This window comes from Petromyzon marinus, chromosome 26 (genome assembly GCF_048934315.1).
Source record: "Petromyzon marinus isolate PM22_M1 ecotype Great Lakes invasive population chromosome 26, UKy_Petmar_22M1.pri1.0, whole genome shotgun sequence".
NCBI classification, from domain to species: domain Eukaryota; kingdom Metazoa; phylum Chordata; class Hyperoartia; order Petromyzontiformes; family Petromyzontidae; genus Petromyzon; species Petromyzon marinus.
This window is the reverse complement of record NC_133692.1, coordinates 14353017-14366207: the sequence shown is the minus strand read 5'-3', so window position 1 is coordinate 14366207 and position 13191 is coordinate 14353017. Positions and strand designations below refer to the sequence as shown.

The 13191-nt window shown below is 46.1% G+C and overlaps 1 long non-coding RNA gene across 2 annotated transcripts; it reads left to right on the top strand.

The window, feature by feature from the left end:
- The first annotated feature begins 207 nt into the window (after positions 1-207).
- LOC116938294 (uncharacterized) lies at positions 208-8469 on the top strand. 2 transcript variants are annotated; one of them, XR_012945419.1, is made up of 3 exons: positions 832-1934; positions 2059-2216; positions 8161-8469. It is a non-coding gene; the product is annotated as an uncharacterized LOC116938294 (long non-coding RNA). The 2 variants fall into 2 exon arrangements; XR_012945418.1 differs by having other exon boundaries at positions 208-2216.
- Positions 8470-13191: the final 4722 nt, after the last annotated feature.

Sequence of the window (13191 nt, the reverse complement as noted above, 5' to 3'; positions counted from 1 at the left end):
TTCCACGTGTCCCCTGCCTGGCTCTGCCCTCGGCCACGCCCCCTTCTGGAACTCACTAGAAGGTACTGGGTCCTACAACACGTGTCCCCTCTGTCACCTTTGGCCTACATGCCATCACGTGCCCCTGCGGCCAATCGGGCTGCTACATCCTCAACTGCCCCCTACTCTGCCAGCCCCAGAGACGTCTACCATGACATATACTCTGCTGGCAGAGGGCTACTATATCCACTATTCTTCTCTCTGTCGGTAGATGGCACTAGGTGCCGTAGTGACCCATTATATGTCACTACACATGTAATGGACACCCACTGTGAACCAGTTAACTACACGGAACATTTATTCGGTTGGTTGGCATTATATATTATATTTTGTTCAGTCATCTTCGCGCAGAATATATACACGTGTGCAATATGAGTTTAATGTGTGAAATTATTCACGTCAATTATGTTGCCATATTTAGATAGGTGGAAGATTGAGGCATCATGCCACGATTGAGCCATTTAATGTCTGTACGCTCTTCGTTAATAAAATATAAGTGTATGCTTGCAGTTTAAATTCTTCATCATCATCATCGGACATGTTTAATCCACTGCTCGATGGATACTGATTTAATTACCAGCTAATGCTCACACACTTGTGTGGTGACGTGGAATGAGTCACTGGAGCGCGTGCCGCTGGGAGATTGGTAGACAATGGCATTAGGACTATCAGCCCGTTCTACCAGTTGCAGCTGTGGGCAAAGCATGAAGCCATCTGAAGGATCCAGAGGGGTGCAGGGCCGAGGGTGGAGCCTGGCCACGCTTTTCAGGATATAAGGCGAGCTCCAACTCACAGCCGGGGCAGCTGCGATCTGGAGTGGAATTCGTTGTGCTGTCGTAATTGTGATCGTCACCCTCTTCAGCTGTGGGTTTGGCAGCATGTTGGCTGTCCCGACCCGGTGTGTGGTTATCCCCTAAGGCTCTGAAGGTCGGAATAAAAGAGATGGAGTACCTTCTATTAGTGTCTGTGAACTAGAACACAACATTTGGTGTCAGGCGTGTTAACGAAATTTTTTTTATATTTTAGGGTTATGAATGTTTTTTCTTCGAATCCTTGAGGGGGAAATAGACTATGCTGAAACACGTGAAGAGGAAGGCTCTCACCCGCATACCCTCGGGCAAGGAGGATTCCCGGGCAGGGCTGGCAACCGGGACCCCTTGTGGGGGGCCCCGGAGTGGTGATCCCGGCGGGGCAGCGAGCAAAGGGCGACGGCTCTGCGCCGCCGCCGGCTGAAGGGGGGCTGCGGGCAATCGGCAAGCGCATCGTGGGGCGGCTTTCCACAGTGTCGACCCTGGTGGGGCAGCTGGGCAGGGAACAGCCGAAGGAAGGGGCTGTGGCTCGGGGGTGGCGAGCGGGCGACTCCACCATCACTGCCGACCGAGGGCAGGAATTGGGTCCCTTTAACCTGCCGCCGACAGCTCATCCGGGGGCACCTTCCCTAGCGCAGCGGCTGCCGCTTCTCAATTAATTTTCGGCTGCGGGGGGTGCTTGGGCGGCCTTCCAGCGGCGGTTCTCCACCACTTGCGAGCTCGCAGGGTGGTCCGATGCGGAGGCGCTACTTATTCTTCCCACCGCACTGGATGACAGCCTTGGCGGCGTTTTTTTTTTTTACATTGGGGAGGTGGACAGAACGAAGCTGCGTCAAGCGTACTCCCAGTTGGCGGCAATTTTTGAACTGCCGTCCAACGCGGCAGACATTCGTAATACAGAGTTGGGGGGAGACAGAGACACCCCGCGCTTTCTGCAGCGCACTGCTGTCGCTGGCCAAGGATGCGTACCCAAAGATGGAGCGGGCAGGACTGGATTCTCTGGTGCTTGAGAAAATGTTGATGCTGGCTCAGGAAATTAACGTTTGTTTGCCGGCCACAGAGGAGGATGACCTGTCCTCGATTCAGGTAGCCCATTGCATCCAGGCCCACTATAACCTGCGACGACGTGCTGGGGTGACGGCAGGGGCTGGTTTTCCGGGAGAAAAGGGCAACCAGGCTCTCTGAGAGTCTCCCTGGGTGTGCGCGTCAGGTGGTTGGAGCCTGCGGAGGACATTCGGAGTGGGACGACGATGGGACAAGCGGCGGGGGGGGGGGGCCCATTACCTCTTTCAGTTGTGGCCTACAGGGACACATCTCCAGGGGCTGCCGTGCTGATTTGGGGCCGCCTCCGCTCCTCTGGGTCCAAAGGTAGGTTGCAATAGGTCACACACCTGGCCGACACAGCCACCTCATGCATCCCATTGCAGTCCGTGTCAGGTGCACACGCCGTCGCCCCTCATAGGAATACGGGGTATGAAGGTGGTGCATGATGGTTGGCAATGGACCGCACTGGCACACTGTGTCATGGCAGCGGGATCATCCACAGTATGTGGATTTGTGCAGGCTGTTGAGGTGCGAATGCTCATAGATACGGGGGCATCCGCCACCATGGGTTCAGAGTTTATTTTTAGGACTCTGCCATAGATGTGGGTTGCCTGGGTCTGGTAGATAATTTGTTGCCGCTAATGGTGGGAGTTTAGGCATTGTGGGCTAAATCAAGGCATCTATACGGACTGGCGATATTTAAAGGACGGGCCTGGTGTTGGTTTCAAGTTCGTTAGCGGTGCCTTGTTTATTGTGGAAGGATTTTTGGAAGAGGATGCCCCTCTGGATTTTAATTGACCAGGGTTGTGTGGAGTTACCGTCGGGGCATCGGTTGAGATTTTTGGAGTCCCCCTACTGGATGGTGTATCGCTAACACTGTGGTTCAGGCCATGGTGTGTGAAACTGTTAGGGTTCCCCTGGGTGCACAGATGCTCATACCCTTGAGCTGCGGTCACGGCTCGACCAGAAAATCGCTGGGAGTGAGGTTCTTCTAACCCCTTCAAATAGAGCAGTTCGTGGGCAAATTTTTATAGGGCATCAGACCTAGTGTGGGGAGCGGTGGCGCAGCGGTTAACACACTAATGAACATGGCGACCAGGGTTAGATTGTCCAACACCAGTGACAATTATCTGAGCCGGTCCTGGGCCTCCCCTAGATTAACTCAACCTCGAATGAGTATCAATTACAATGTGTAAACAATGCCACTGGGGAGATAAAGGCGGCCAAGCATGGTGCTGGCCACACACCCCATTGTGTATCGTACCAGCCTTCATAGGTGCTGGCTACAGTAGGCTGTTGGCAATATATTGTATTTTAATTAACTATTTGGCACGTTGTTTACGTGACATACCTTACTGGCTGTCGGGTGGTGGAGGGTTGCGACGCATCTATACTTATGGGATCTAATCCTAAAACCTGTATTAACATTTTAAGCTGTGTTCAACCACCACACTACAGGTCTCAACAACACTCACTCACTGGTTCGCTCAATCACGATTATATTATTGCGTATGGAGGCAATAAAAGGTGTCAATTGAATACAGTGTACCAAAAAAAGTTTAACAGTTGTATTGCTATATTCTTGGTTCTTTCGGTAAAGTCACGTGGTTTTCACACCTGATGATTGTTGTGTTGCAGTCGAAACGTCGTGAATTTTATTGTTTTGTTAACGCCGACAATGGTATCTGCAGCGAAACGTCGAATATGAGATTGGAAATTTTGCTCTCTTAACATTTAGGCTATTGCTGAAGTGCCAAATCAATTGGCATGTTTTCCCAAGTGACGACTTGAAGTGATTGGCTCTGTCGGTTGGTGGAGGTTTATACTGAACATTGGCCTCTTACCTACCAAGAGTATAATGACATTTATTTTCGGCACTTCTTGACTCGAGTGCTCACTCGCCACGTCATGGAGGCCGTGATGGCGTGGAGAAGGCGGTGGTAGTGGAAAGGATGCTGTGATAAACTCGCTCATCTTACACCAACTCACTCGCACATCAATGACTCGCGCAACCACAGACCCATTCACTCATCATACACTTGCTCACACTACCACTGACTCGCACACATCATACACTGGGAGTGTCATGCTGCCAGCTATGGCTGCAACTTTGGTCGTACATGTTATAGTATCGTAATACTATTGCATGTTCACCAGCTCACTCCTTGTTTAAAAAAAATGTTGCTGTGAAGGTCTGGCTCTCAGATTAACTCTCCCAAATAACATATATTGGTAGTGTCCTGATATAGACCGCCTAGTGGGAAGGATGTTGAAGCTGCATCTGCAGAGCTTTTTGGAGGCCTCCCTAAAGGTGAAATAGTTTTAGTGGGTGATCTAAATTGGAATTTGCTAAACCCGCTGGCCGTGGCCACAAATTTTGCAGTTGAATTTAACCTGTTTAAATTAATAAATGTCCCCACAAGACCCAACCTAAAAAATCTGGTACAGTCATCTCTGCTTGACGTCCTGTTGACAAATGCCCCTCACAATTTCACACTGACTGGTGTTCTGGGTAAAAACCTTGGTGATCGCTCCATTTTTGGGGTGAGATCATCAGCCAGACCCGAAGCACTCGGGCATTTACTAATGATGTGCTTCACTCGGATATTGACAAGGTCTGTGATATCCCCAACCTAACTACGGCTTGGGAGACCTTCAGGTACACGTTTCTCCAAATTCTTAACAAACATGCTTCGTTGGTTAGATTTAAAACTAAAGGCAACCACCCACCATGGTTTGATCCTTTGATTACAAAGCTCATGAAAACTAGGGACAAGGCTTGGACATGTGCTCAGAAAAGTACTTTGGTCAATGACTGGCTAGAATACAGGATTTTAAGGAATAGATGCGTCAAAAAAATGCCTATTTTTCCTCCTGGAATCACATGGAAATGCCAGGATTTTCTGGAAAACAATCAAATGTATCGAAAAGGCATCCAATACAGATAATCTGCCCGTTGAGCTTAACGGAAATGGGGAATATTTTTCAGATCCCAAAAAAATAGTTGACAATTTTTTAACCTTCATTTTTCTGAAGCTGGTAATCTTTTTGATAATGTATTGGGAGTCACCCCTGCTCATGCAAATTCATACACCCCTGTCCAAATATTAAACGACTTTAGTTTCCAGCAAATCCACGAAAGTATTGTTCTGAAACAACTGTCCTACCTCAAAGGGTCTTCCTCTACCGGAGCAGATAGTATTCCCATCTTTGCTCTACTAACTGTTGGTCACCTAATATACAAACCTATAGCCCATATTTTCAACCTGTCCATCAAAGAAGCATCAGTTGCTCTAGAATGGAAACATTCCTATGTCCGTCCACTTCACAAAGAGGGCCCTAAAGGTGATCCAAATAACTACCGACCTATCTCAATTTTGTCCCCGTTCATGAAAATTTTTGAAAAATTATTGAACTACCAAATTATCAGTTTCCTGTCCACCAACAATCTACTACATCTAAAACAATCTGGGTTCTGAAAAAAATACAGCACCACATCTGCTCCATTAGACTCTCTGAATCACATTTACAGTAGCCTTGATACTAAGCAGTGATGTGCCTGTCTTTTTCTTGACCTGTCCAAAGCTTTTGATACAGTAGACCACAACACCCTGCTAAGTAAACTAAGTTGCCTCTGTTTTTCCGAAAACGCAGTAAAATGGGTACAAATTACCTCTTCTCTTACCCAAACTGTATTCACAGATGGTTGGAGGTCAATCGGCGTTAAGATAACAAAAGGGGTTCCACAGGGTTCCATCCTTGGCCCCCTTTTGTTCTCTCTTTATGTCAATGACTTGGGCACTGACCTGGATCATTCCAGGGTAAATCTTTTTGCAAATTACACGATACTAATTACTGCTGGCCGCTCTCCGGATGACTTGATTGCTAAGCTACAGGGTGATTTCAACAAACTACAACATCAGCTAGTTGCTCTTAAACTAGTCCTGAATACTTCCAAAACCAAGGTGCTATGCTTCTCACCTTGACTAAAGCTGGAAGTTATTTTCCCCAATTACAGTCCTTAAATAATTATCAAATAGAGCAAGTCAAGATCTATAAGTATCTTGGTCATCCTGGATTCAAAACTGAATTTTGAAGATCGCATTGATTATATTGGTAAAAAGACGAAAATATAAATTGGTTTTCTGTATCGACACAAGCCCTGCTTCTCCCCCAATGTTCCGTTTTGCATTGATAAAAGCTACCATACTGCATCTACTTGATTACTGTGACATCGTGTAAAAATCAGCCCCAAGTACTGAAGCTTGATTCCATCTATCACTCGGCCTTAAGATTTACATTGCACTGCCCATATAGGACTCACCACTGATCTCTCTACATTGGGTCAAACTTAACATCTCTTAATGTTCGACGGCTTGTGCAACAGATCTTATTTATTCACGATGTACTTACAAAAAAATTCCGCAGACTACCTACTGGATCTCGTCTCTGTTTCAAAGAACAAATTTGACCTCAGGTCTTCGCTCATTTACCAGCTTCACATTCCCTATTGCCGTACAAAAACTGGAGGAAGGGCCTTTGCTATTGATGCCCCCAGGTTCTGGAATGCTATTGCCAATAAACTGCAACTTGAATCGCTACCAATGAGATCTTCTCTCAACACTGCTCTAGAGGAGTTGTACACCCCTAGCTGCTACTGCTATTCATTAGCGTAAAATAAAATGTTTCGCTCCAGATGACTACTGCAAAGTATCATCTGTATTTTGATTTAGCGTGCTGATCTTAAAGGTGCATTGAAAAAATAGATACTCCGACTGATGCTTCTGTTGTGGAGTAACTCATTCAGCCAGCTGTGGCTCTAGGGTTTGGTGTTTCAAGTTATTCATGTAGTTTATTGTTAAAAATTCGGTCAGTCCCTATGATCACTGTTACATTGCAATTATAGCTTCATTTTTGGTTATTTCGAAAACGTTTTTTGGTTTGGACATGTTTGTAGTACGGAGTTAGAATGGTGGCCTTAATCTAAGTTTCTTGTTGTTTGACTTGCATCCCACTGGGATTTTTGCACACAGCGTTGGTGTACGGTGCTTTTTCAAGAATATTTTGCTGTTTTTTCCTGGATTTTCTGTTTGCACAGTCACTTTAAGATGTTTTCTTGTTCGTTTTTTCTTGTTTTTTGTTTGTTGCGGTTGCTCCCGATTTCAAGAGCCAAATGGCTCACAGGGCTATACCAAATAAATAAATAAACTGAAATGTATATCGTTAATACTGGTAGGAACCTCCTGGTGACACCAGCCCACAGGGGATCATTGTGACCGTCCGTCGTGCATACAAAAATGGGAGGGGCTGGGTGGGGAGGGGCTGGTCACCCCGTGGTGCCCTTATAAAACTCAACGTTTAACCTACTCACGCCGACTTGTGCCTGCCCTCATAGTCGGGCATATTTGCGGAATACACCACGCCGCCGTTGACCCTGGTCATTGACCGAGCAACCCAACGTTCCTACCAGCTCCCGCCGCTGCAATGTGTTTTGTTAAATTTGAATCACAGGTCCTATGATTACTGTTCTTACATTGTTCTTATAGCTTTATTTTGATTTCGAAAACATGGTTTAAGCCATGTTTCTTGTGGAAGTGCGGAGTTGGCCTGATAACTTAAATCTAAATTGTCTTATGGTTGTTATTCTTTGACTTGCATTACACTGAGATTTTTGCACACAGCGTTGTAATACCGTTTTCTTTTCTGGAAGATTTGCTGTTTTATCCAGGATGTTTCTGTTGCGTGTCGTCGCTTTTAAGATGTGCTCTGTTCATATTGTTTGTGCTTGCACCCGACTCAAGAGCCGCATGGCTCACAGGGATATACCAATAATAAATGAAACTTGAAACGAGCCCTGTGCTCATACGACTGGAATCATGACCCCGTTGTTCCCCACTGCCACGCCCGCACGTCCGCGTGTCTGCCCTGGGCCACATTCGCGCCTCTGACTCGACCATCATTTCTAGCGTCACGCTCACCAACAGGGACACTCACTGATGTTCCTCCATTTACGAAAGCGATGCTTTCTTTATAAAACGCGCGAAAAACTAAATATCAAATGAATTTTCCCATTAATTTAATGCAAAAAAAAATCGGGATGCGTTTCGGACATATCAACTCCACTCCTTATCTAAAAATATACACATATCATTTTTCACAATGCAAAAGTACCCGTAAGGAATTTTTTTACCTTTGCAGGGAATTCACCAAAAGATTTGCATGTTGAATTGACTGGAGGTGATGTGGAGGCTTTGCTGTTGCCCTGCAGGGACACCGTGACGCTGTAGTGGACGGGTGATGCAGCCTCCACGGTGCTTCTCGTTTGATCTGGCGCGTGCCGTATGGAATTTCGTTCACGCGGAAATTCGATTTTGTTCATCTAAAGGTGTCCATAATTTGTCAATTGCATGAACGTGACATTTTGTAAAATCGAACGTTCGTAAATAGATACATGAAGCAGGCCACTGTTGTATATGCCCCCCTTTCCATCTTAATATTAACAAGTAATTTTTCGATACATATAGAAACATATTTCTATTGTTTTTATTTTAATAATGAATAAAAACACCAAACCAGGCCTCGGCATGGCATGTGGAGGTCATATTTACCTTGACCCACTAACACGATTTTGACGTTCAGAGCCCTCCCAGGGTCAGAGGGAGCAGATAGAGAGCAGAGCGCAGCGGGTTGCAAGGGGCTGACGTAAACACAAAGCCAGGGTCACTGGGAGGTTGCGTTAGCCTAGATCTAGTTGAGTCAAAAAAGCTAATTGGTTCTGCATTACTATTAAAGTAACTTAAAATCGGAATTTAACGACAGGGTAGGCTAAAGTTATTTATCTTCACACCCACTTCAATTGAACCCTGCCACAAGCTATAGCAATGTAACCATCACCCGTCTATTAATTAATATGAAATGTATTTACATTTTAATAATTTCTATACGACTTGACCCGAAGCCTATAACAATCAGGTTTTCATAAGTCAACATGAATGCTCTAATCCACCCATACGCAAATAATAAGCAGGGTTAAAGCAAGAGTAGAGAGGAAAAGAAATGCAAGCGCACAGCAAAACTGCAACGTAAGCAAAGGGCGATGTTAAACCCAAGTTCGGAGAGAAAGGGAGATCCTGGCCGTCTTTGTATCCCCGCAGCGCGGGGTAGGAGTGTGTATACGCTCGAGGAAACACGAGTCAAACACCACAACGGGAAGCTGACACAGACATTGGATTAATACAGAATCATAACTTTGGAACTCTGATGAAATGAAATGTTAACTTAAAACTTTTTAACCATTTCTTTGTGCGTCGGTGAAAGTCGAAGGGAATATCGCCCCTCCCTCCAGGTTGTGCACCCAGACAGAGGCGCCTTCGAGACAATTTATAACATTTGATTGTTTTACTTGTGGGTTTTATGGTAGGAGTATGACAACGGAATATACCGTGGGTGATGCACACAATGACACACTGACACACGTACAGACACACACACACGGACGCAGATACATACGGACAAATCCTGACAGCAAAAATCGAAAGAAACTCCGCCTTGTGGGCAGGATCCGAGTGAAGGGATTTTTGTGCATAAAAAGAGGATCCTGAGCATTGAAACCTCAGTTCGACCGGAGGGGGTCGGCTCACCAGAGTTCGACCGGGGGGGTCGACTCTCGGGAGACAGTTCGACTCGGAGGAGCAACTCGCAAGAGTTCGACCAGGGGGGTCGGAACTCGGGGAGTTCGACTCGGAGGAGGTCGGAACGCGAGAGAGTTCGACCAGTGAGTCGGCTCAGGAGCAGTTCAAATCGGGAACGAGAGGAACAGGTCGCCAGCCGGCGAGCTGCAGAGCAGGGGGCGGCGAACAGAGGCCAAAGTGGCCCCGTCGCTACCCACTGACGTTGGCAAGACTCGCAAGGTAGTGAGGCGCCACCGAGTGTAATTTTAAAAGAGCTGATAAAAAGAGTATTGTTGAAAGTTTATTCTACATTGAGTCCAGCTGCAGAGCGACCGACGCACCAAGCAAGAGCTTCTGCAAACCAGAGCAAGAGCACGTGCGACCTGAGTCATCCAGCAGTGGAGAGAAACCTGCTTTCAGCAAACCAGCAACGAGCACCTTCGAGTTCTCCACCCAGAGAGAGGGAGCGTGCCGATGCAGCTCATCCAGCAGCGGAGAGAAACTGCTGTCGGCGAACCAGCACGAGCGTGATCGCGCAGCTCATCCAGCAGTGGAGAGAGGTGGCCACTGAGCAGCACTGAGAGCGATCAAGCAACTCCCCCCCGTGGACAGAGGCTGGCTGCTGTGTGGAGGAGGGAACGCCGATACGTATGATGCACAACCCCCACTCACCCTGACCGCTCTAAAGGGAGCGAGTATCCCTTTCATACAAGGGACCCGTCGACGTGTGTTAACGCGAGAAGACCAACCACACTCACATTACCCTATAAAGAGAACTCCACGATACGATGATGCGCTGTGCCCCACTACACGACCAATCTGACGTTCGCTGGACCTAAAGACTCAACTCCAAACAATGACTACTCCACACAATTCATGACACACAAACACACTCAAGTCCGTGAACCATCTGGCCGTGGAAGCATCGATAGTGTGATAACAGTGCGTCGTTTATAAGTATATTCGTAATTTTCCTCTTTAATATTTTGTTTTGGACTGTACTTCTAATCGCATAAGTTACCAACCGATCCATCAATACGAATTAACCCTTGGCACCTTCGCCACGGAGCTACGCTCCCGGGGAGGAATCGTGCTAAACCGATTTTCTGATCATACAATCTTATTCACGAATTAATTAATCTCCCGTGAGATAACACGTTCTGCCGCATACCCTCACACTAAGCCATTTCGGTAATCTTATATTCTGTCCGGTGGATCTGTTGTTACATTCATGCCTTTGGAAATAACTGTTTGATTGTCTTTTTATATGAATACCGTTGCATGTTAATCAATCGCCTGTGATAACATGCTGACCATTTCAAGCATAATAATCGTTCATATTATAATGTATAAGCTTTTGTGTAGCATAGCATTGGCATGTTCTGACTCTCTCTCTCACTAACGGCAATCGCTTTATGCGGGGTCCATGTGTTATCAAAGTGAAATCGTACAGTCGTTGATGATTCTGTATTGATACCGTGTGGATACCGTGTTGAAGTTCCGAGATTGAGAGTTCGCATGCATATTATAGTTAAGGTTTAATTAGAAAATAAATTGATCAATACAGAAGTGGTCGTGTGATTCTTTCCTGAAATTTTTGCATAAGATCTGTATCCTGCGATCAGATATGAACTCGGGAACCTAAACTATAAACACACCAATCCACACTCATTAAACTTTAAAACGAATGATATGAACTTGGGACCTAAAATATGAACACAGAGTGTTAAAGCGACAATCATTGTATTATTAAAGTTAGACAACGAGGCCGAATTGACACTTGCGTAACTGCACACGATTGATTGCGTTATCCTGATTGATAACCCCACCTTGTCAACGAGGCGGGGCCTGATTATCATAAAGGCTATCATTAACACAACCACACCCACTCGTATAAATTAATACGATTACTTCTCTAATTAGCATAGTTATACGCATAATTACACGAATTAACATAATTTTGGATTCATTATGCAAATTTCGAATTTCATTTAATTTTCATTACTTTTCATCAATTTTCACACACCCACATATACAACACCCACTCACTCAAGACTTCACTCACCCACCCACTCACCTATTCACTCCCCCACTCACAAACCCACCCATCCACCCACCCACTCTCTAACTCACACACTCACCCGTCCGCTCACCCAGCTACTTACCTACTCACCCACCTACCCAACCACCCATGACTCAATCACACACCTACCCACTCAATAAACTAAAACTGAACTATTTTTCATCGTACTAGCTAAGGTCCACAGAGATATATAGATCTTTTTCAAAAGTGACCTTGTTACAAATGACAGGAAAACAAAGTGGTTTATCACATATACAGTGAGGGAAAAAAGTATTTGATCCCCTGCTGATTTTGTACGTTTTCCCACTGACAAAAAAATGATCAGTCTATAATTTTAATGGTAGGTTTATTTGAACAGTGAGAGACAGAATAACAACAATGGGTGGCATGGTGAGTGGGTTCGTGTGTGAATGGCTCGGTGGTTGAGTTTGTGGGTGGTTGAGTAAGTGGCTGGTTGAGTTAGTGAGTGGTTAAGTTAGTGGGTAGGTGTTTGAGTGGGTGAGAGAGTCCAAGAGCGTAGCGCCATGGTGACGAGATACTATCTCGCCTGGTATCCAGGAGCTTCTAGGTTCAATCCCTACCTTGTTGCGTCTCTATTTCCCTAAACATTTAGAAACATGCATTTAGAGGAGTTGGCTGCTATAAATGTATCCGTGATACGCCACATTGTTGAGCTATCATTTGTGGTAACGGTTGTTTTGAAAACGAGCTATATAGCTCAGTGTGCCTTACCTGGTAAAATAAACATCATTTAGATTTAGTTTAGTGTGTAGGTGAGTGGGAGGTGGGTGAGTGAAATAGTGGGTTAGAGATATAGTAGTAGGTGGCTTGCTGAGTGGGTGAGTGGCTCGGTGGTTGAATTAGTGGGTGGTCGAGTTAGTGGGTGGTTGAGTTAGTGGGTGGTTGAGGTAGTGGATGGCTGAGTTAGTGGGTGGTTTAATTAATAGGTGATTTATTTTGTGAGTGGTTGAATTATTGGGTGGTTGACTAATGGGTGAGTGGGTGAATAATTCCGTGGTAATGGGTGAGTAGATGAGTGGGCGGGCGGTTGGGTGAGTGGGTGGGTTAGAAATTGAGTGGGTTGCATGGTAAGTGGATGTATAAGTGGGTGGGTAAGTAGGTGAGTGGCTGAGGGAGTGGGCAGCTGGTTGGGTGAGTGAGTGGGTTAGAAATTGAGTGGGTGGGTTAGAAATTGAGTGGGTGGCAGGGTCAGTTAATGTGTAAGTACTGGGTGAGAAGGTGAGCGGCTCATTGAGTAAGTGAGTGGATGGGTGAGTAGGTGAGTGGATGGATGAGGGAGTGAGTGGGTGGGTGGGTGGGTGAAGAAGGGCCCATATATCTACTGAGAATTTCATCATCGACTGCGGCTGGGGTTGGCATCGTCCCCGACTCCTCCTGATGTCGAGGGTAAATGGGAGAGGTTTAGGACTGTGACTCATGCAGCTGCAATGGCTGCTTTGGGTACGCGGTCCAGACCTCCCCAGAGACCCTGGCTGACAGAGGAGGTGTTCAGGATATTTGAGAAAAGCGACAGGCCCACTGTCAT